At 44.9% G+C, this 22,205-nt stretch overlaps 1 protein-coding gene across 1 annotated transcript in view; it reads left to right on the top strand.

The window, feature by feature from the left end:
• Positions 1-22,205, top strand: part of AKAP13 (A-kinase anchoring protein 13) — a 123,191-nt gene that overhangs the window by 35,621 nt on the left and 65,365 nt on the right. The gene's annotated exons all lie outside the window — the stretch shown is intronic.

Raw genomic sequence — 22,205 nt, 5'->3', positions numbered from 1 at the left:
AAAAGGCATAAAATAACAACAGCTGTTGAAAAAAGTCTAAATCATCTGCCTGTACCAACAGATGTTTCCATAAGCCATTGATTTTTAGGTTGTCCCAGCTTAAATACAGTATGGGGATGAAAAGGGTCAAAAGGGTAAAATACATCTAGAAGAGATTGCTCTACTTAGGAGAGCTTTATAAGCTGTCAGTGAAGCTGTAAACAAAGTTGCACCAAAATATATAGTGGCTTTTAGTTTAAATTGTGTCCTTTTTTTTTTTTTTTTGTTGCTTGTTACTGGCTGCTTGGGTTAACAAAGAAAATATTTTCCTTTCAATAGCTTTCAGATCTTTTGCTGGGTATTTTTTCTTATGCGTCTGCATTAAATAAGCCCATTTAACAAAACCTGATCCTCTTATAAACATGGAATAATGACAGTATCCCACATATGGCTTTCATTAATTTTTGCATGTTTTGAAGTTGCCTTTTTTTTTTTCCCTTCTCCTCTCTGAAAGGCTAACTTCAGAAACAGCAGAGATTAATGCTATGTAATAGCCAAAATGACTAGCTGAGTAGTCATCAGTTCTAACTTGGGCTAGAAGAGGTTTCTACTTAAATTATTTAACCATTGCATAACAAAAGGGATATATTTATTTTGTATATTTATTTGATGCTGTGTAATCTGTATTCCTCCCAGTTGCTGTTACTGGTTTGCTTTGATTGAACTGGCATCAGTTCTGCTGATTATCTTCAAGCTTTCTTGCTTTTCAGTCTCATAAATGTTTTGGATTTTAGCCTTGAAAGACAGGGCTGCAGAACATTTTCCCCTTTCTTCCTAAGAAAACAAAACCAACCCTTTCCTTGTCGTCACTGGCAAGAAATTTCAGATGCTACGTTTTCCTTATCTGCAACACGGCGACCTTTGCAGCTCCTGGGATAACCCAACTTGGTAGGATAACTCAGGGATATTGCAAGGCTCTCAGATATAATAAATGCTGGGTCTGGACATTTTTTGGCCCCAGTTATCACTCTCTGTTGGCTCAAATTTGTTTATTTATCTTTTGGTGAAAGCTGTTAAATGAATGGGAAGTGCAGCAGCTGTGGCAGGTGGGGAATGAGAGAGGGGAGCACAAAACTCATGTAACTAAAGTTATCCTAAAACATCTGTATTTACCCAAAATTCCCAGTGTTTGCTGGGAACTTTGAGTGGAGAGAAACAGGAGCGGGGTTTGCATGTATTATTCCATTTTTGGAATTATCTCTGCAACAGTAAGTGTTACTGTAAAGGGGTCTTTGAAAAGCTGTTGCAGGAGCTGTAGCATCTCTCTTATAACCATGGAAATCAATATTTGATTATTTTTCTGGAGCAGTGTCAAAAGTTGAGAAAATTCCTCACTGATGACAATACTTCCACATATCTAGCTGTAATTTTGCATAGGGTTTATGTCCTGAAATTCCTTTAGGAAAGTTTTCTACAATTAGTCTAAAAAGGAGAGTGCAGTTAGCATGTATTGATACAACAGCCCTTTATGATGGCTTAGTGAACTCCATGAATCCTTACATAGAACAGAGGGGTAAAAGTGGGATAAAAATTGTTAAAACAGGTTTTTTTTCTGCAGGGTCAACATTCTTTGCTGGGCTCTTGAGCTGTAAAGACATTTGTTTAATATTCTTTATAGAGGACTACCAGGGAAACGGATAAAACAGTGAGCAAATGAATACTCATGTGGTCCTCCAGCAGACCTCCCAGGCAGGAGCTGGAATCCAAATGCCTCCTCTCAAAGTTTGCGTTGGATTTTATTTCAAGTTTCCAAATGCACGTAGAGAGGGCATGAAAATATTGGTTGGATGTGAGTGTAGGTAGGAGGGTGAGCTGGAGTGTCTGTTACTGCTGGGGAGAGGGGGGCTCGGCCACAGTCAGAGCATCTCGGTTACCAGTTGGTTTTGAGATCCTCCTCCACAGAAAGCAAACAAAAAACACTTGAAGGGTGAAACATATACCACAGTGTCTTCAATCCCCTGCCTTCGTTGGCAGCCAAGCCAAAAATTCACCTGGTGCATTTGTATGGTGCTTTGCTTTCCCATCACTTCCCCTCCCAGATTTTCAAGTTACAGGATGAAAGAGGAGATAATTTTTTCCCTTTTGATGGAGTGCCCGGCCAGGACAATACACTGGGTCGTATGGACTTCCCAAGGGCTGAGTCCTAGGAACTCAGTTAAAAGGGGAGGGGAAAGGAAAGGGAAAAAAAAGGGAAGCTGAATCATTTTCTGGCATGATTTATTCATTTGAATGACCCTGCTCTGTTTGTCAGTTAGATTACAGTGCCTTAATCTGGAGGCATGAAAGAATGGTAGAAGTTGAATAATTTCCTCAGTTCAAGATGTGTCATTTTTATATTGTCTATTAATTTTCCTCACTCATACCATACGTCATTCTTGTTGGGCTTTATCCACCAATTCATCTATGTAATCTGCTCTCCTGTCTCTGGAGTTAGCCAGTTCCAGAAGTTCTTTAGATAAAAGCATCCACCAGCTGTTTTGTGGCACCAGGCTCACTTCATGGCAAAGCAACTCAGGCCATGTCTGTCTGCTGCTGTGCCGTGCTTACAGCAACAGGTATCATGCTGCTGGTTTGGAATACAGTGTGATGTTTCCTGCACTCTGCAAATGTGAGGTGGTCTATTTTCCTGCACAACAGCTCATCCTCGTTTTTAACCTCATACCTTGAACTATGGAAGGCTTTACTCTTTCTGGAAGTTGTTATTGTTGGATGATGGAACAAACATGGGTTTTATTTGTGTAAATCAATGCTTTCTTATATCCTATGCCTATCTTAGCAATCTGCTTATTTTAAATCATGCATGGTATGAAAATGAAAAATTCCTTTAAGTTTTGCATTTGGGAACTTTAGAGATGATGAGAAATCCCCTTTCTGATGCATTTGAGATAAATGCAATCATCTCCTACAAAGCTCCTCTGTAGGAGGAGTTGGTGGACATTGCTTGTTTGGCTATCAATGTGGATCAATCAGGTGTTCAAATGTGTGGTGGATATTGTGCCAACCAATTCCAAATGCCTTGTAGAACATTTACAGGGATTTGAAAATTCCTGTAAGTCACTGCTTTAAATACTTTTGTGTCACTGCTTTAAATACCTTTGTGTCATTATCTTTCCAGATCCCAGAAATTTTACTCCTGCCTTTAGAGTTGGAGGCTTGCATCACCATAATTAGCAAAGATTATTGCTTGTTGCATGCTCATTACCAGCAACAGAAATAAATAGATCAATAAAGGGAAATTGAGGCCAAGCTAATGTGACCAGCTTTAGTGCTGGGTGAGTGAAAAAGTGGATGTTTCTGGTAGTCCCCTTTGCCAGCAGCTTCAGGCTGGGCTGAGCCAGCTCTGAAACCAAAGCAGTATCTCCTGTCCAGGTATCTTGGTTGAAAATTATGTTGTTCTTTATGAAACCCCCCATTATTTTCGTGTTTTACCCAATCTTAAGGTGATTAGACCCTGTGTCCTGGTGGGAAGTTGCTGAGGGGAGGAGCAGCCAGCATCCCAGAGCACACAGGGAACACAGCACAGGTTGAGTCTGGGAGACAGATTTGCTTCTGCAGGTGCTCCTCAACAGCCTCTTTTGGGGATTGTTCCTGCTTTATCCACTCCCTGTTTTCAGGATGCTGGAATTCACAAGGCAAAACAACAAGTCTGGTATCTGACAGCCAGAAGTTTTTCTCTCAGCTCCCATAACAAACTAAATAAATCTGTGGTGTGGTCCAAGATCCCACAGCACTTCAGCCAGCCAGACATCGCGATCCGTGGTTATTTTTGGTAGAGGCAGAAGGAGATGTTGCAAACTGATGTCAAGTCAGCTGAGGGGTTGCTAATCTTTTGCGTGGGATGTGTTTCTCCTGTAACCATTCGGGAGCCAGTAGGATGGGCAGTTGACTTCCTCTGGAAGGATGTTCAGGCATGCTCCATGGCAGACGAAAGCTTTAGCGTTTCTCCGAAGGTTGTTTGGACAATTGAAATTCCTGACAAATGTACAGCGAGTTTCTGAGAAATAGGAGAAAAGGGAAGGTCAGGAAACGGCTGAAGGTCTCTCAAGGTGGTTTTGTATTTTCTCAAAAGACATTCTCCACGTATCCAGACAGCTTTCCAAACCTTTCTCATGCCTCCTTCATAGTCCTTCAGCTGTGTACAGGCTGCCCAGGGAGGTGGTTGAGGCCTCATCCCTGGAGACGTTCAAGATCAGGCTCAATGTGGCCCTGGGCAGTGTGATCTAGTTGGAGGTGTCCCTGCTCACTGCAGGGGGGGTTGGACTAGATGACCTTTGAGGATCCCTTCCAACCCAATGCAATCTATGGATCTCTGTGTTAGATGGCTCTGTCTTTGAGCTCAGACACAGGCTGCAGCCGGCTGGTGGTTTCTTTGGACATTAAGATTGAGCTCAGTTCTGCCATCCCAAAACAGGGCTTTACTCTGTGAGGAAATTTCTCTCTCCAGACCTTCCCATGAAGATCTGAATGATTTAAATAGCAAACATTTAGGAGAGTCTGGGCTTCCCAGGCTGGAGAGTATAACTTGTGTAGGTACCTCAGACACTTTGCTGCAAGGATTAAGCTGAGCAGGTATTGTAGGACTGGGATTGTGAAGATTTGTTGCCTTCATCATTCACCTTCCCCCTTACAGCAGCACAGCATTTGCCACAGATGGGATCCCTGGGATGTCTCATCATGGGAGACTGTCCATGTCCCTCTCAGTGACTCACCTTTCTGTGCCCTAACTTACCAGGGAATCCAAAATCAGCCTTTTGGAGCCACGCTGTGGAGAGGACACTGCTTAGTGGGATGCTGATGGGTCATGCCATGGCTGGCCTTCTGGATGAAGGCCTGGACCAAAGTGCAGGGTGGGAGTGGGTCAGTCACAAAGCTCCTCTCAGCCTTGCAGTGCTCCTGTGAAAAGGAGAAATGCATTGAATGCCATCCAGAGCTCTTTGCTGAGGTCTGTGGTGTGAGTGGTCACAAGTTCAGCAGCTGCCTGGTCTTCTTCAAAATCCAGACTCAAGTGTCCATCTCAGTCTCTTCTGGCACGGGTGCTGACCTGCCTCCCAGCAGACACGAGGGATCTGCACTCCTTCCAAGTTGGACATGCTCCTCTTACAGGCTTTGCAGTGTTGAAGTGCACATTTCCTTTGCCTTACTTAGTTTTAGCCAAAAAAAAAAAAAAAGGTTGTTTTGTCTATCCCTCCGAGTGCCAGAAACTTCCAATTTTAAAATCCCTTTCCAAAAAGGCTGACTTTTTGTACGGGAAAGAGCAACTGAAATTGTAATTCTTTTCTCTTACTGCCTGACAAATTTATTCTCTCCTGTCTTTAATGCCCAAAAGTGGGGTTTGACTTGCTTAAAACAGGGAGAAGGGCTTCCTTTCATCTGCTGCTCCGTGAACTCCTATCAGAGCCACAGTTGCAGAAGTTAATAGGCCTGAGTGTTTCTGCAGATTGCATCATTTTGAGTGTTTCATAACGACATGGCAAAAGTAATTTGAACCAGATAACAATAGTGCAGTCTGTTTCAGCAGCGCCATGATTTCCTTGTCATTAAGAGTCTGTTAGCGGGTAAAGGAGGAGGAGGAGTTTTATCTGGATGAGTTACAGGTCATATGGTGCCTTTCCCTCCCACCACCATCATCCCCACCCCCCCTCTACCCCCCTTTTCCTTCTCTTGAAATCCACAGCGCTGGACTTTGGTTTGGATATGAAACGATTGGATAGTTTCAAACTCCTCCTGTCTGCACAAAGCAGCTCAGCGCTTCCAGATGTTTCCAATCAGGAGCCCAGAACTGTCGCATCAGCAGCCAGTGGCCCGGGCTGCTGCTCCTCACATCTCTGCTCCATTTTGAGCAACTCGTTGAAAAAAGAGAATGAGTTGCTTGTTGGAGCAGGGTTGGGTTTGTTTGGTTTTTTTTTTCATTTAGTCTTTCACCTTCTGATTGCCTGATGCATTGTGTTTGTGAGCATAAACATCACGTGCTCTGTAAACACACAGAATGCCGTTCAAGTGCCTTAAATAGATGGACAAAGGACACTGGAAACCTTTGTTCTTCTTCAGCAGGGCTGAGCCTGTCTTCTGTGTCTGCTCACCACAGCTCTGGGTGTGCAAGGCAAGATTTCTCGCCTGGAACAATGCAGCAAAAGCCCCACCTAATGTGGGAAGAGGATGATGCTGTTCCAAGGCGGGGAGTGTGTCTGGCACATTATCTTCTAATTGTTTATATTCAGTTTCACCCCCCTCTACTCCTCAACAATAAAGTCTGGAAATGAAGATGGAGATGGACTTTGGGTGTCTGGAGTCATCACTGGCCTCCTGATCTTGGCTGTGAGTCAGGAACATAACCACAGGAAAACTCTCGGAACAAATTAAGGATGTGGAAGCTTAAGTTTTAAAAGAAAAAGAGAAGGAAGAGAGGGGGAGCTTTGGTTGGTTGGTTGGTTGGTTGGTTTGTTTTGATTATTTCCTTCTGTGGCTGAAGGTGTAGAGGAGTTCAAAAGCACTCCTCTGGTAAACTTTGGTAGATGAAGACACACAATAGTGGAAGAAGGCAGGTCATCATCCTAATTCACAGGTAGGGCATGGATGCGTGCTGAGACCTGGGGCACATCCTGTGCCCAGAGTCACCTGCCCTGGCAGTTTCCCTGGCCAGCTCCCTGTCTGCACCTTGCACCTGAACTTTCTGTTCTTTCCTGCTCTGTGTAGGCACATGCTGGGTTACTTGTGGCTTCTGACCATACCAAGATGCTTGTGCACAGCTCAGAAAAATTGTACCTCTCTCTTTAAACTTCCTGCTGCGAAGGTTGCACATCTCCAGTGTGTCTCCCACCTGCTTTAGGAGATGCTCCTCATTTCTTCATACCTGTAGGAAGGGTGAGATAACATGAGCCACAAAAGACTGGGTGTTGATGCAGCTACAAGTGGGACCTATCTCACATCTCTGTAGACGATGCACTGTTGGAGTTAGTAGTGATGCTCACGTAGCAGTCTCCTCTCCATTGCTTGAGTCCCACAGCTGAACATCTCCTTCTGGTTGCCAGAGGGGTGCTGCAAGTTCAGAGGTGAAGTGCTTTGAGCTGAGCTCCTGGACAGAGCTGTGCAGTTGTTGTTTTGGGTAAATCTTGGCCTTGCATACCAGCAGCTGTAACTAAATTGATTTGAAACCAAAATGAAACTGCTCTACCAGTTAAAAAGCAATGAGTGCTCCATGAGGAGACATTACACCACCATTCAAGCACAGTGACTGCTGCTGCAGATTCCTTCACCTGAACTAAATTCACACGCTTTGTTTATTGGTTCCTGTCCTGCAAATTTAGATTTGAGGAAATCCCTGCCTTTTATGGTAGTGTTTGAAGGGTTGGAATGCTGTCACAGCCATTTCTGATTCCTCATCTAGACAGGCACATGATTGCTGGGATTCATTACTTGTGGAGAAAACTGGTGGCTCCAGAAAGTCCCCAAAGCACTACCACATTTTGTGGGTGTCCTAATACTGAAAGCAGAAGCTCCACTCGTTGTTGAGGAGAAGAGAGTCATTGGCTGAGATCTTGAGCTGTGGATTGTAGCTGAAAGAGACCCTCATAGAGGAGATCCTTCTCAGTTCAGCTGGTGGTGTGGCAGAGATGAAGCTTCGGGTTGTGAGGGAGAGACTGGAGCCTAATGAAAGTAGGTGGAGATACCTTGCATTTAGTAGGTAAGAGCATACTTGTTTCACTTCCTGGGAGAGCTCATCCACTGCAAGTCCCCATCCCACTCCAGTGCATGAGGACGTTCATGGCATGATGCTCAGAGGTGGGCCTCTGAGTGGTACCCAGTCTATGTGCCACCAAGATGTGCTGTAGTCTTAGGAGAAGATGCTCTTAGCTCACTCTATCTAGAGGGTAATCAGGCTTTTGTGCAACTTCCAACAGAGCCCAAAATAGTACTCTGTGGTTCTGCAAACTCCTCTTCTTCAGAGTTGCAGCAAAGAGGCACAGAGGGGAGTCAGTTCCTGTGTTACTCACTGCTGGGGCAGTGTTTTGGGATGGCCAGAAGACTGAGTAGCTCTGGAAGGAGAGGAGCTGCAGTGCCCACTCACAGCAGATGGCTTCAGATCTCCTTTAGAAGACTCCTTTTGCATTCAAATGCCCCCAACCTCATTTTTTATCCATTCTGACAGACTGCAGGGTTTGAGTCCCCTTTGCCAGAACTTGAGCTGGTGGTTACAAAGCACCTCATACAAATGGGCAACCAGGGCTACCCTGCAGGGCTGGATGAAAAGACCTACAAACCCTTAACTAAGCTCCATGAGGGAAGTGAATCCCAGCAGCAGGAGGTGGGCAGGTTCACCCAGTGCTGCAGAGGATGGCTTTTGGAGATCTGCAGTTAAACACTGGCTTGATAAATGCTTTCTGATGTCTGTGCTTCCTGCCTTGCAGCCTGGGTTTAACAATTCCTGCATTTCCAACAGCAAGTTCTGTTCACCACAAACTCCCAAACATAGAAACCCCCTTCCCCTTTTTTTCTTCTCTCTCTTTTTTTCTTTTTCCCTTTTATTTTTTAACCACCCCCATTCCCTTTTGAATCGGTGAATGAGAGAATGTCTAAAGCCAGGGAAGTATGGAAAGATTTTATCCCTCGAGAGGTCAGGGTGGGGTGGAAAGTGGAGGGGGCTGCAAGGGGGGCAGTTGGAAAACAGGAAACCATGTGGCAGTGTGCATGCAGGGCCCAGCTGATGTGAATGGGCTATTGAGAGGGGAGAAAATCTGACTGGCCCAACATTAGAGAGGCAAAAAAAATCTTTAGGATGGGCTTGTTGGGAATTTTATTTGGTTGGTTGGTTGGTTGGTTTTTTGTAAGGAAAATAGCTCTAAAGAGAGAAATTTGTATTTTCTGGAGTACAGGGTGCTGAAATCTTCTGCTCTGCTGCAAAACAACAAGAAAATATAAATGACTGGTTTCCTTTTTTTTTGTTGTTGTTGTTTCTCGTGTGCACTGATTAAATCATAAGTTTCCATTCCTCTTTTGGGGAAGTGCTCAGCCTGAAATTGTCTTTTATTCATCTGGCCTGGGGGAGAGGGAAGAGTCTTTCTGCCTCTCTGAAAACACAGTCCTTCTGCTTCTCAGTCTCTTTTTGGACCCAGCAAACAACCGAGTGCCTGCAGCCGGAGGTGGAAGAGGCTGGTGGAGAAAAGCTGCTGCTTCCCCCCCTGCCTCCCCGCCTTCTTTTTTTCCCCTCTCTCTGAAAAGATGAATCATGCTCCCACAACTGCAAAGAAATTTTGAAAGCTGGGAGAACACTGGTGCAGGACTAAAAAGGCAAGTAGTGACGTCCCAGCCCAAATCAGCAGGGGAGTGGCTTTATTTGATTATTTTTCTTTCCTTTTGCCCTGTGCTATCATTAGAAATTTAAACTTAAGGCAAAATCCAAGCACTCCTATCTGCTGAAGAGTGGACTGACTCAGAAAAGGAGGAAAGTAGCTTTTTGAATTGTTTCTCTGAGTGCCCAAGGAGGTGAAAGCAAAAACCCATTGGTGACAGTATTTGCGTTGGATACCGTGATCGGCTGGGTTCTTGGTTGGAGTTTTTTTTTTCCCCCCTTTTTTTTTCTTTTTTTTCCATGAATTAGACCCGTTGTGGCTGAGCCTACCTTCTGCCTTCCCTCTCGGAGCGTCAGGGTTCCTGCTGCACACATCTGGCTTTTTGTTCTTTCTCCAGGCAGGATTTTCATTCTGGTGCTTTTTTTGGATATCAAGGTTGTCTGGAAAACGTTTTATCTTTTTTATTTTTTATTTTAATAATTATTCTTATTATTACTATAACAGGAAAGCTGATACCATTCTTAGCAAAAAAAAAAAAAAAAATCCTATATGTATAAAGCTCTCTGCAAATCTCTTCTGTTTGCTCTAAGTTCCTGCATTGCCTGTCTAAGCAAATCTGTTCTGAGAAGACTTTATCAGCCGGTCGCAGCTCTGGGATTTTCTTTTTCCTGTTAAGAGGCTCGGAGGCTGCTGTGCTGTGCTGAGACTCCTGTGAGCACGGGGACTCCTCTGAGCACATATGTGAGAGGTCTGGAGCGTGCAGTCAGCCCAGGGTTCATGTTGGGCTCTGCTCCTTGGCTCCCACCTGCCTGGACAAAATGTACGAGCGCCACAAGAGGCGATACAGCCTGTGCGACATCTCCAAGGTGGACAGGACTGTAGATGTTGTGCTGTTAAAGGTAGGATGCTTGTCTATGCTTACTTAACTGATTCCTCTCCCCATCTCTCATGGATCTGTCTGTTCCTCGCTATACCTGTCCCCCAAGCTGGATGGTGAGGGGCAACAGGTGGAAGAGCTCTAGCCCGTCAGCATGGAGATGGCTTTGAGTGCTGCCAAACCGTTTCATGCCAATTATTATTATTATCCTTGCATCCCGTGCATGCAGTCAGATACTCTTCCAGAGAGCTCCTTCCCTGTCTTCTGCCATTAAATGGTCTCCTCCTGTTTTGAAACCTTCCCCATTGCAAGTGGTTTGCTATGTGAGGTGCTGTTCAGCAAAGGGTTTTCATTTCCAGTGGTTGCTTTTGGGGTTGCAGTGCATGTGCCACCCAAAAGGTGTATTCTGCCAGAGGAGGCATGTTGGGTCCTCCTTTGCTTCTGGTTTCTTGTTTGTGTTTGTAGGGTGTTGCTGTCAGACTTACTGTTTGGGTGTGAGTTTTGTCTGAAGATGGGCCGGAGCTAGAGCCAGGAGTGGCTCTTGGCTAATTGTCCCAGTGTGTTCCTCCTCTAATCTAAAATTAGCAAGTGCTCCACCAAATGGCACAATGGCAGTCTGGGAATGTCCTGTCTCTGTAACAGCTTGCTGGAGCTTCAGCAGTTTCCTGGCAAAGTGGATGGAAATAGGAAAGTGGCCAGAGGGACTGCAAAACACAGCCCAGCTTAGAGAACTGAACTCCTGGAAGAGCATTTCCTTTCCCTGTCTCTTTTTCTCTCTTTCCTTAGCTGAGGCAATGGGTTTCTGCATGACTGAATGGCTTTCTTTTTTTAGGGTCTTCGTGCCCTGGTGTGAGTTGAGATGAGAATGTATTGAAAAATTATTTTCAAATTCTTCTTCTGCTTTATCTGCACTAAAATAGACCTGACACTTGTTAGCTTGCTTTATTTAGAAATTATTTTCCTTTAATTGAATCTTTGCTTTGGACTTCGGTGACACAAATAGCTTGTTTTCTTTGCCAGCTCAGTTCTGTTGAGTATTTTTGAACTCTAATGTAAACGATGCTAGTTGAGGAGATCGAATCCCTTGGTGTTCAATCTTTAGCCACACTATGAGTCATTAAAAAAAATGTAGACTTAATTCTGCACACACTGCTTGTGTGAAATGAAGGCTTAATAACTGTTGGAATAAGACCTGGTAGCCCTGATAACTTCAGCTGCTATGAGAACAAACACAAATCTTCTTCTTCATGAAGAGTATCTGAATGCCTGCATCGAAATGTAATTCACTATAATTATCCGACTTCAGTATTCCTGATGTCATCAGTTCCTTAAATTAGGGTGGGTTTTTTTTCGTGTTCAACAAAGCTTGGATTTTTATAACAAAATATGGCTCTGGTTAGTTCCCACTAGTATTTTCCTAATTGAGTTTAAAAAGTGTGGGTTTTACTGTCTGTTCCTTCAAGTGACTCAGTGTCCATGTATGTGTGCATGTGTGCACGCAGTGCTGCTCCCAATGCAGGCTGTACAGCCTGCAGATGTTTCAAAGATGAGGGTGCTAGTCACAGCTGTAGTTACCATCAGCTCCAGCTTGATTCTTTAGCCTTCCTTCATGCTTTAGCTGGTTTCTATAACATAACCAGAAGATGAAATTAAGTTTTGATGCTCTGGGGATCTGGGCCAGAGCTAGAGTGCGTCAGTGGGAGATCATCTCTTGACGTTAATGGGAGCCCGATCAGACCCTTAACGGCGGAGCTGGGAGGTGGCATTTTTGGTTTGCTTTGCTTTTAATTAAAATACTTAAATAAAATCATGCCCTATCTGAGTCATCACATCTTGGTCAGTCAACAGGACAGAGATTCTTCAGTTCCATGTATTGAAAAGGAAGTAAATAACCTTACAATAAAAACAAACCCAGATAGAATCCATTATGGGTGTTACATCGTCAGGGAATCGTAGATGCATGGAATGGCTCAGGATGGCAGGGAACTCTCAGATCATCTACTCCAACCTCCTCTCCATGGGCAGGGACACCTCTCAACTAGACTCAGGTGCTCAACACCTCATCCAACCTGGCCTTGACACACCCCCAGGGAGGAAGCATCCACAGCATCCCTGGGCAGCCCATTCCAGAGTACCACCACCCTAGTACTGAGATCCAGTCTAAACCTACTCTCCCTCAGCTTCAAACCATTCCCCCTTGATGAAAAGCCCCTCTTCAGCCTTCCTGTAGGATGCCTTCAGGTACTGGAAGGCAGCTCTGAGGTCCTCCCAGAGTCTTCTCCAGGCTGACAACGCCAGCTCCCTCAGCCTGCCTTCATAGCAGAGGTGTTCCAGCCCTTGGATCATCTTTGTGGCCTCCTCTGGACTTGCTCCAACAGCTCTGTGTCCTTCTTATGCTGGGGACACCAGAACTGGAGGCAGGATTGGAGGTGGGGTCTCAGCAGAGCAGAGTCAAGGGGCAGAATCCCCTCTCTTGCCCTGTTGGCCATGCTCCTCTGGCTACAGTCCAGCACACAGCTGCCTTCTGTGCTGCATGAGGGCACTGCCAGCTCATGGTGAGCTTCTCATCAATCAATGCACCCAAGTCTCTTTCTTCAAAGCTGCTCTCAACCCACTAGATTTGTGCCTGCATGAAATTTTAAGAAGAAAGCTGCTGAGCACCATCAGCTTTCAGGCTGGCCAACAGATTGACTCATACAAGCCATCTTTTCTCTGAGCGGTAGATGAATATGTGTTTGCTTCATGTTAACACAAGGAACTCAAGGATCGTGACACAGGAAAGAGAAACAGCTGGTGGAGTAGAACAACTGGAACAAGTTGTGAACAAGGAAGCTTGTGTCAGTTTGGTTGCTAAATGTTTATAGATGGGATTAAATTTGCATTGATTGCAACTATTCTGACATACTGTCACAAAAGAGCTGTGGTTCCTACCAGCTATTTTGCAGTGCACTTGGCTTCTGAAGTGACAGTGTGGTGGGGCTTGAATTTTCCATTTCCGTCTTTTGAGTATGTCTGAAACAGTGGCTTATGAAATTACCAAAAAAAGCCCAAGAAAACCCTCAGCACCTTTGGAAGTTGATGCACACAATGATTTTTAGCTTTAACATTGTTTTTTTTCCTCCTCCTCACATATGAAAAATGAAGAGGCAAGGTGTAAATCAGTCTCCTAGCCTCTGTTGGACACAGGACTTCATCTTTACTGTGGTTCTTCTTGCTGCTGCAGCAATGTAAATGTGATGAACTTGGCTACTGAGTACCCTGATTTGCTGCTCTGCTGGGAAGCCTGGGTGGTAGGGAAATGGCATAAATATTGGCCATCATCTTTCCTGCTGGGATTGCAGATGAGGGAGATGATGTGGGGCACGTGGAATATCTGCTTGTGTGAACACTTGACTGAGCTCTGAGCAGCTACGCTCTGGGTGAAGCAGTCTGTGCTATGTTATTCCAAGACCCAAAAATGGGAAGTGTCAGTGTGCCCATGTGTGAGTTGGCAGCCCTGTCTCATTTTTATGTTGTGCCTGCTACCACAAATATAACTATCTAGGGACAGAAGACAGAAACCACACTGGCTGGCACCTTGCAAATGCATGTACAGTTAGACAAAGCATTCATGTCTGGATGAACAGACTGTGCTTTGCAGGGCTGGAAAACCAGGAACAGGCTTGCTCTGGGAATGAGAGGCTGAGCAGTCACAACTAGAAATGTTTTATAGCTGCTCACTGCTTCTATCTGCATTTCACTTTTGCACATGAATGCTCAAACTTAGACAGAAAAACATCATGTCCTAGGCTACATCCAGAGGAGTGTGGCCAGCAGGGCAAGAGAGGGGATTCTGCCCCTTGACTCTGCTCTGCTCTGGTGAGACCCCCACCTCCAATACTGCTTCCAGTTCTGGTGTCCCCAGCATAAGAAGGACACAGAGCTGTTGGAGTTCAGAGGCTATAGAGATGATCCAAGGGCTGCAGCACCTCTGCTATGAGGACAGGCTGAGGGAGCTGGGAGTGTTCAGCCTGGAGAAGAGAAGACTCTGGGGGGGACCTTAGAGCTGCCTTCCAGCACGATCCTACAGGAAGGCTGCAGAAGGACTTTTCATGAGGGTGTCTAGCAACAGGACAAGGGGGAATGGTTTGAAGCTGAGGGACAGCAGGGTTAGACTGGAGCTGAGGAAGAAGTTCTTCAGTACAAGAGTGGTGAGACTCTGGAATAGGCTGCCCAGGGAGGTTCTGGGTGCCTCCTTTGTAGGAGTGTCCAAGGCCAGGTTGGGTGAGACCTTGAGCAGCTGAGTCCATGCCCATGGTGGGGAGGCTGGAGTAGATGATCTCTCAGGTCCCTTCCAACCTAAACCCATTCTATGATTAAGATGTAAGCTTTTTTATAGCTAGGTAAGCAAAGTTTGATTTAGCTGCTCTTCAGGTGAGCAGATCTCATTCAGTTTATAGTTGAAGATCAGAAAGTTGTTCTTGAACAATTCCAGCCAGCTCAATGTTATGCAAATAATGTAGGCATTTTGGCATTGAAGGGGCAGCTTTCTCAATTAGTTATTCTGGCCCCTGGCAAAGGATTGCTCTGGTAGCTCTACCCTACTGCATGGGAGGATACTAAGTCCGAGTGCAATCTGCAGCATCCTAACCTAAAAGTAGTGTGTGGAGAAAGTCCCCAAATGAACAGAAACTAAAGTTTCTTCCATTGTATATTAACATACCTAAAGTTTTGGGGTTTTGTGGTTGGCACACAAGCATGTTCATTCCTTCTTTGGAGTTCTTCTGAGGAAAGAACTGTCCTTGGATGATGGGTATTCAGTGTCTCATCAAACTTGGTGACCCTAAAATGACTCCGAACTTTCCTCCTGCATCTGTCTGCACTGGTTTGATTATGGAAGGGAGTATTTATGATTGGAGAACTTTGGAGTTTTGCTGTTTGTGCCTCATGTGGAATTAGAACTGGAAGGACAATTGAAATGAAACTGATGTTTTCTCCATAGACACATAAATGTTTGTGGGAATTTTTCTCCCATTCTGGTCAAGAGATGGTTTTTATGCAAAGCCATTGCTGTTATTTTTAAAGCTTAATTAAAGTTTGTTGTTACCAGAACTATTAATTCTGCTTGTGGAGGACATCCCAGTTCCAAGGGCTGGAAAATGTTCTTGGGGCACAACTTCCTTTCCCTAGCTGGGACATTGACAGGGAGAAAAGTGCACTCTAGGAATTCAGTGTTGCTCTTTCACCACAAAGTGCTAATTTATTCAGTCATTTAAAATGTCCTGTGGTTGTAGGAGCCTCTTCTGGTGTAATCCTTTAGTGTAGTTCTCTATAGCTCACTTGTTGACTGTCAATAAGGTCACTTTGGATCTGCTTGAAAAAATGTTGTCCTGGTATAGAGTCACCAGTTCTGTAAAGATGAGGGGCTCATGGTGGAATGTTCACAGTGCTAGAAGATAAATCTCTGTAGAAACCTTTGCAAGTGTTGTCACTTTGGCCCTTTTGGCACACATTGAAGAATGTTTTTTTTTGTGTTCCTCATCTGCATGGGAAAATCTCCTCCAGTTTAGAAGATACATTAAAAGGTTGCAAAACAATTTAAATAAAAAAAAAATAATAATCTGCAGTTTGCAAGCAACTTGATATGTCTGCTGCTAATATTATGTGGCAAGATTGCCAAAGCAGTGATTTTTACCCCTTGATGTTAGCTTTGTGTACATGAAGGGGGGTTTTCAATCAGTGGCTGTTGAAGGAACACAGTGGAAATTGCTTTCCCCTGTGCCCCATCCCTCATGCTCCTTTTAAAAGAGGTTTGGAGGATCTTAAAAGACTCTTTTTGTGAACAGAGTGTATCAATTGTTGCTTTAGTTTCTGGTTAGGAATTAAGAAGCAACAGGATAATTCCATGATAAATGGAATTGTAAAGTGAAAAGCTGCTCAGAATAAAGATTGAGTTCCAGTTACGTGTACAAACTTCTTCAATGAAAAATAACAGGTAGTTCCTAGGGAGTAATTAAGATTTTAAATTTTTAAAAAATTTAAAAATTGTATAATTCCTGATGGTTATAATTGAGTTTAACTCCTGTCAGCTCTTGCTCAGTATTTAATGATGCACCAAGCAAGCTAGAATTACCCTACTAAATATTTTTCCTGTGCACAATGGTATCTGGTTTTAGCTGCAGTGTAGAACTTAGTCTGGAAGCTGGGAAAAGAAAAAGGAGAGAAATGGAAACTTGTAAATTCGGGACAAAGTTAAAGCAATCTGGAGGGTAGATGAATCCCTAGAGATTCGCTAGGAAATGAAAGTTAAAATCATCTGGTTCCTTTTGCTCTGGAGATGTTGATTTATTTCCCTACCAGCAAGGCTGACAAGTACAAACTTTTAAAACAGCAGATTTCCTGAGAGGTCAGCCTGTTTTCTTTATTGTCAAATGGGAGGTGTGAAGCATTAAAATGAAAACAGAGGGAAAAAGGACTTTTTCCATGGTGGAAAGGTAGGAGAGGGACATGGGAGCCAGGTATTGACTGACCCCTAATCAGGGAAGTGTTTCTAGCAAGCTTTCTACCATGCTGCTCTGCCAACAGTAGACATTAGGAAATGTCTTCTGAGAATCACAGAATGTTAGGGGTTGTAAGGGACCTCCAGAGATCAAGTCCAGCCCTCCCTGTCAAAGCAGGATCACCTAGAGCAGGTCACACAGGAATGTATCCAGGTGGATTTTGAACGTCTCCAGAGAAGGAGACTCCACAATGTCTCTGGGCAGCCTGCTCCAGGGCTCCATCACTCTCACTGTAAACAGTGTCTCTCGTGTTGAGGTGGAACAGCCTATGTTCTAGCTTGTACCTGTTGTTCCTTGTCCTATCATTGGATATCACTGAGAAGGAGGGTCCTGATTCTGGTGTTTGTGGGCAGGCACCACACAAGACTGGAGAGGGTTAGAGAACTCCTCAGCCAAGAGTGCTGTGCAGGGGGAGGGAAGGAAGAGCCAGGGAACAGAGGCTGGAGTCACTCACCATTACCATGTGGTAGAGGACATCCCAATCCCGTTTGTCTCACAGATTGTCCAGTGCCATCCTTTTCTTATGCAAGAGGTTTCTGCATTAAGTCACATCAGGTTTCAAATTCAGTGTCTGCAGGAAGATGTCCCAGAATCAGGAAATACATGGAGTGTGTGTCCAGAAAGAGCGATCAAAGTCTGCTGCTTGCAGCTCCAGCTGGTGTCCTAAGGCCCTCTTTGAACATTTAGTCTGCTGGTGTTTCACAGGCAAACAGAAAATCCTTTGGGATTCAGTTTTTGGTGCCTGAGGATGTGCTCCCATGATTCATGCTATGTCTGAGCTGCAGACAAACATTCAGGCTTCTGCATGGAAAATTGCTGGCTCTCTGCTGGCCTTTTTTCAAAAGCTGGGTATTGAAATTCTGTTCCCAGAGGCTGGTTTGTATCCCTTCTGTCGTCTGAACACCGCTGCATCCTCTGCTCTCACCTCAAGCACTTGGGGTGCCCAGAATCAGAGGGCTGTGATCACTGTAGGCAAGGCAGCGTGTGGAGGTTTTATCATCTTCAGGGACCACCAGCCTGTGATCCTGTCATTGGGCTTCTCTTAGCATAGGGAGACTGAAGGAAGAAAGGGAGTCGCAGAATATTAGGGGTTGGAAGGGGCCTCCAGAGATCATCAGCTCCAACCCCTCTACCAGAGCAGGGTCACCTAGAGCAGGTCACACAGGAACACAGCCAGGTGGGATTTGAATGTCTCCAGAGAAGGAGACTCCACAGCCTCTCTGGGCAGGCTGATCCAGCACCCTCACCACAAAGAAGTGTCTCCCCGTGTTGAGGTGGAACCTCCTGTGTTCTAGCTTGTACCCATTGTTCATTGTCCTATCACTGAGCACTACCAAATAGAGCCTGGCACCTTCATCCTGACACCCACCCCTCAGATATTTATAGATGTTGATAAGATCCCCACAGGGAGGAACATTTTTGCTACCCATAATGCACAAATGTCCTCAAAATCCCAGGACAAGCCCATTTCAAATCTCTTCATTGCCTAACCCCTGATCTTAAGGTGCTTTTTAATGGTCTTTTCTCTACAGCCCTCACTGGCTGTACCTGCAGTCTCCAGTCCTGAATATGTAGGAGCAGGATAGAGTTGTGGAGGAGGAGTGGCAGTGCTGTGGATAGTGAGGTTTGTGATTTGAGTGTCTGTGGACCACCCAGTTTCCTGAGAGCAAGCAGTAAACCTCCCTCAAATCCTGTCTGGGCTCGTTTTGGCATAGGGAGCACTTGTATATAGTAGTGGTTTTCTTTGGATTTGGATGGTGATGGTTGTTATTGTTCCTGCATTAGGACTTCTGGCATAAATACTTCATTCCTAACGCTCTCTTTTTTAGCTATTAAGGTATATCTGAAGCAGCACCTTAAACTTCAGTGCTGTTCTCTCATTCCTTTTTTTTTTTTTTGGATAGAAAAAAAAATCCCAGACGTTTTCAATACTTGGCAAAGTCACAGGACAGAGGAGAGAACTGGCTGGGTAATGGGAAAAATGCTCAAATCTTTTTTGAAAACATGCCAATGTCTATAATGCATTTTCAGTGAGTGACTCAATTGATTCTATTAAAGGAAAAAATATACTCTTCATTCAGCCTCATAGAGCTGCTTCTATTGGTGAGCAACCAATGGGCTTCGGCCTCCTCACAGCTTGCTTGCTTACTGATAGTTATTGAACAAGGTGTTTAATTAGTGATTTCCAAGAGGGGTATTGGTGTGAATCAGGAGAATCAGAGAGTCATAGAATGGCTCAGGTTGGAAGGGACCCTAGAGATCATCTACTCCAACCTCCCTGCCATGGGCAGGGACACCTCTCAACTAAACTCAGCTGCTCAAAGCCTCATCCAGCCTGGCCTTGAGCACTCTCACAGAGGAGGCAGCCACAACCTCCTTGGGCAGCGTATTTCAGAGTTTCATCATCCTCATACTGAAGAATTTCTTCCTCAGATCCAGTCTAACCCTGCTCTCCCTCAGCTTCAAACCATTCCCTCTTGTCCTGTCTCTAGACACCCTCATGAAAAGTCCCTCTGCAGCCTTCCTGGAGGATCCCTTCAGCTGTTGGAAGGCAGCTCTAAGGTCCCCCTGGAGTCTTCTCCAGACTGAACACCCCCAGCTCCCTCAGCCTGTCCTCACAGCAGAGGTGCTCCAGCCTCTGCTCTGAGGACAGGCTGTTCATCTTTGTGTTCATCTTTGTGACCAACTTTGACTCACTTCCACATCTCTCTGTCCTTCCTGTGGTGGGGACACCATCAGTTGGACACAGTATTTGAGGTGGGGTCTCACCAGAGCAGAGCAAGGGACAGAATCACCTCTCTTAAGAGTAGTTCTCTTAAATTTGATGGGCATACATTGCTTTAAGAGTAAGAAGGATCTGGCTCAGTATGATGAGGAAGGAATTAGGTGCAAGCCAGTCAGAAGGAGGCAGAATTTGATTTCATATCTGAAATGTCTTGTATGGACATGAGCACATTTGCATTTGTCCTCCTATGTGTGCCCAGGTTCAACCTCTAGGTTTGCCTTTAGCAAAATATAAGATGGTGTGCTGCAAAATAAATTCTGCTTTGCCTGGAGAGAAAAGACTATTAACATGATATTTATTGACTTTACAGTCATAATGTGGTATCTATTGACTTTACATCTCTTTTAAGACTAGAATAGTATGTGTGTGTTCTGCAGTGAAGCTCAGATACCCTCAGCCTCACTGAGAACAGGGGATAGCTTTCTTCTCTTGGAATAAGATGGACCACAATCCTCTTGTCCATGCAGTTAAAATTAAACAAAAAAAAATCATTGTTCTGAGGAGTTACATTCAGAAGCCATTCTTAGGCTTCAAAACTGCTTCTCCTTCCTTCTCCACCTCTCATTTAATGTGTATCTGTGTAAAAGGGAGAAGATGTGCACACAAGAGTGTTGAGCAGAGGGGCAAGGAAGGGGAGGTTCTTGGATCTGTGTAGGATCTTAGATGAACATGTGTGTGATGGATATGTATGAGCAGAGGCAGCAAGCAGCTGGGAGGAAGTGTACATCACATCTAAGAAAAGCAGCCTGTAGAACTGCATGGAGGTAGGGAGGGATGTCCAGGTGGAGCATGCACTGAGGTTACCCTGAGACCTGGCTGTGGTGGCTCCTTCCCTGCCTCCCCCCAGAGCTGCTGACTGGAGAAGGTCACAGCATCCTCGCCGGTGGAGGATTTAAGGGTACATAGGATTAAGGCCTCTCAGATGACAGCTGAGCCTGACTTGGATCAGCAGAAAGGGACTAGCTGACCTGTCAAAAGCCCTTCCAACCCCATTTTGTCATCACAGAAGTTTGGAGGAGGACAAAACCAAAGGAAAAGAAATGTGTTGTAGAAAGCAGCTGACAGGTCTGAGGGAGTGGAGTGCTGACTGTGGTGTGGTGAGCTGGAGGTGAGTGGAGGTGCTGGCAGGAGCCCCTCTGGTGAAGGGCAAGGAGCACCAGCCAACATCTGCAAATAAGTTCCATGATCTCAGTGAGAAACAGAAGAAGGACATGGGTCATTAGTCAAAGCAGCAAGTCAGGTCAAGGGTAGGAGAGTCTTTACTTTAAAAAAAGGAAAAAACAGTGCATTTCATAACAGGGGAGAAGGGAGAACACTGAGGGAATGAGACTTAAGGGACTGTAAAAATGGAGCAAGATCACGGAGGAGGTTTGAAGATAGGTCAGAGGCAAAAAGTAAAATAGTAAACAGTCTCAATTTAACAGAGGGAGAAGGAAATTGTTTCAATGGAGAAGAAGAAAACCAGAGAGTGGTTAGGATAAAGAGCTGTTAGATAAAATTGAAGTCACCCATTTCAGTAGCTTGCTTTTAGCTCCAACGTAACATGCAAGATTCTCTGTGTTGAGGCAAATCAGGAGGGGAAAAAAAAACCTCTGGATTTTGTGATGTGGGATGTGGGGTTGTCCAACTGAGACATTGCTTGCATTTCACAATGTTCAGTGAGGAGAAATGGCAGAGCTGCTGAAGCAGAGTGAGCTAAAGGGATTCCTGCTGACCATGGACAAAAGCCATGGATAGTGTACACTGGATGAGCCAAGAGCTGTAGATAGCACAGCAGAATTCAAAGTGCTGGACAACTCAGGCCAAGTGAGAAGGGTGAAGCATAGGCAGGCAGAGGAGAAGGCTGAGAACAGATCAGTCACCCTTGCTGAGTGACTGAAAGTCAGGGAAAAGATGAGGGACAGGGTGAGGTGATAAAGGGCTGATGTGGAAATAAACACGTGGTGTGTCTTGGGGTTGAAGTGGGAGTTTCTAAATCATCATCATTTAAGTTCATGCAAATATAAAGTGCTTCTCATTCTCACCATGACCTGGGCACTTCCCTAGCCCTAGTTTCCACGTTAGCAGAGCACTGTACACTCTTGGTTAATTATCTGTGCAGCAGTATGGGTGGTGAGGAATTGCTGTGCTGTAAATAGTGAACCAAAGGTGTGAAGCAGAGGAGGATCTTGCTTGCATTGCTGCTACAAATGGAAGTGAGAACTGAAGCCAGGTTTCCTCAGTCCTCAGCTAGTACCTTAACTGCTGGCTCATCTTCCCTCTGAACTTCTGCCTCAAAGTCATATTTTCCACTGAGATATAAAGTTTTTTGGCTTATTTTGGTGGCTTGTTTAGTAATGCTAACAAAAAAATAATTATGGGTTACTTCTAATGTTTTTATTATTGGCACAAAATGAAGCCAGAACTATAGATCATAGAGTCATAGAAAGGCTTAGGTGGTTGGAAAGGACCCTAGAGATCATCTACTCCAACCTCCCCACCATGGGCAGGGACACCTCTCAACTAGACTCAGCTGCTCAAGGCCTCATCCAGCCTGGCCTTGAACACCCCCAGGCAGGAGGCAGCCACAACCTCCCTGGGTAGCATACTCCAGAGTTTCACCACTCTTGTACTGAAGAACTTCTTCCTCAGATCCAGTCTAACCCTGCTCTCCCTTAGCTTCAAACCATTCCTCCTTG

Source organism: Indicator indicator, chromosome 16 (genome assembly GCF_027791375.1).
Source record: "Indicator indicator isolate 239-I01 chromosome 16, UM_Iind_1.1, whole genome shotgun sequence".
NCBI lineage: Eukaryota > Metazoa > Chordata > Aves > Piciformes > Indicatoridae > Indicator > Indicator indicator.
This window is presented reverse-complemented; position numbering and strand designations above follow the sequence as displayed.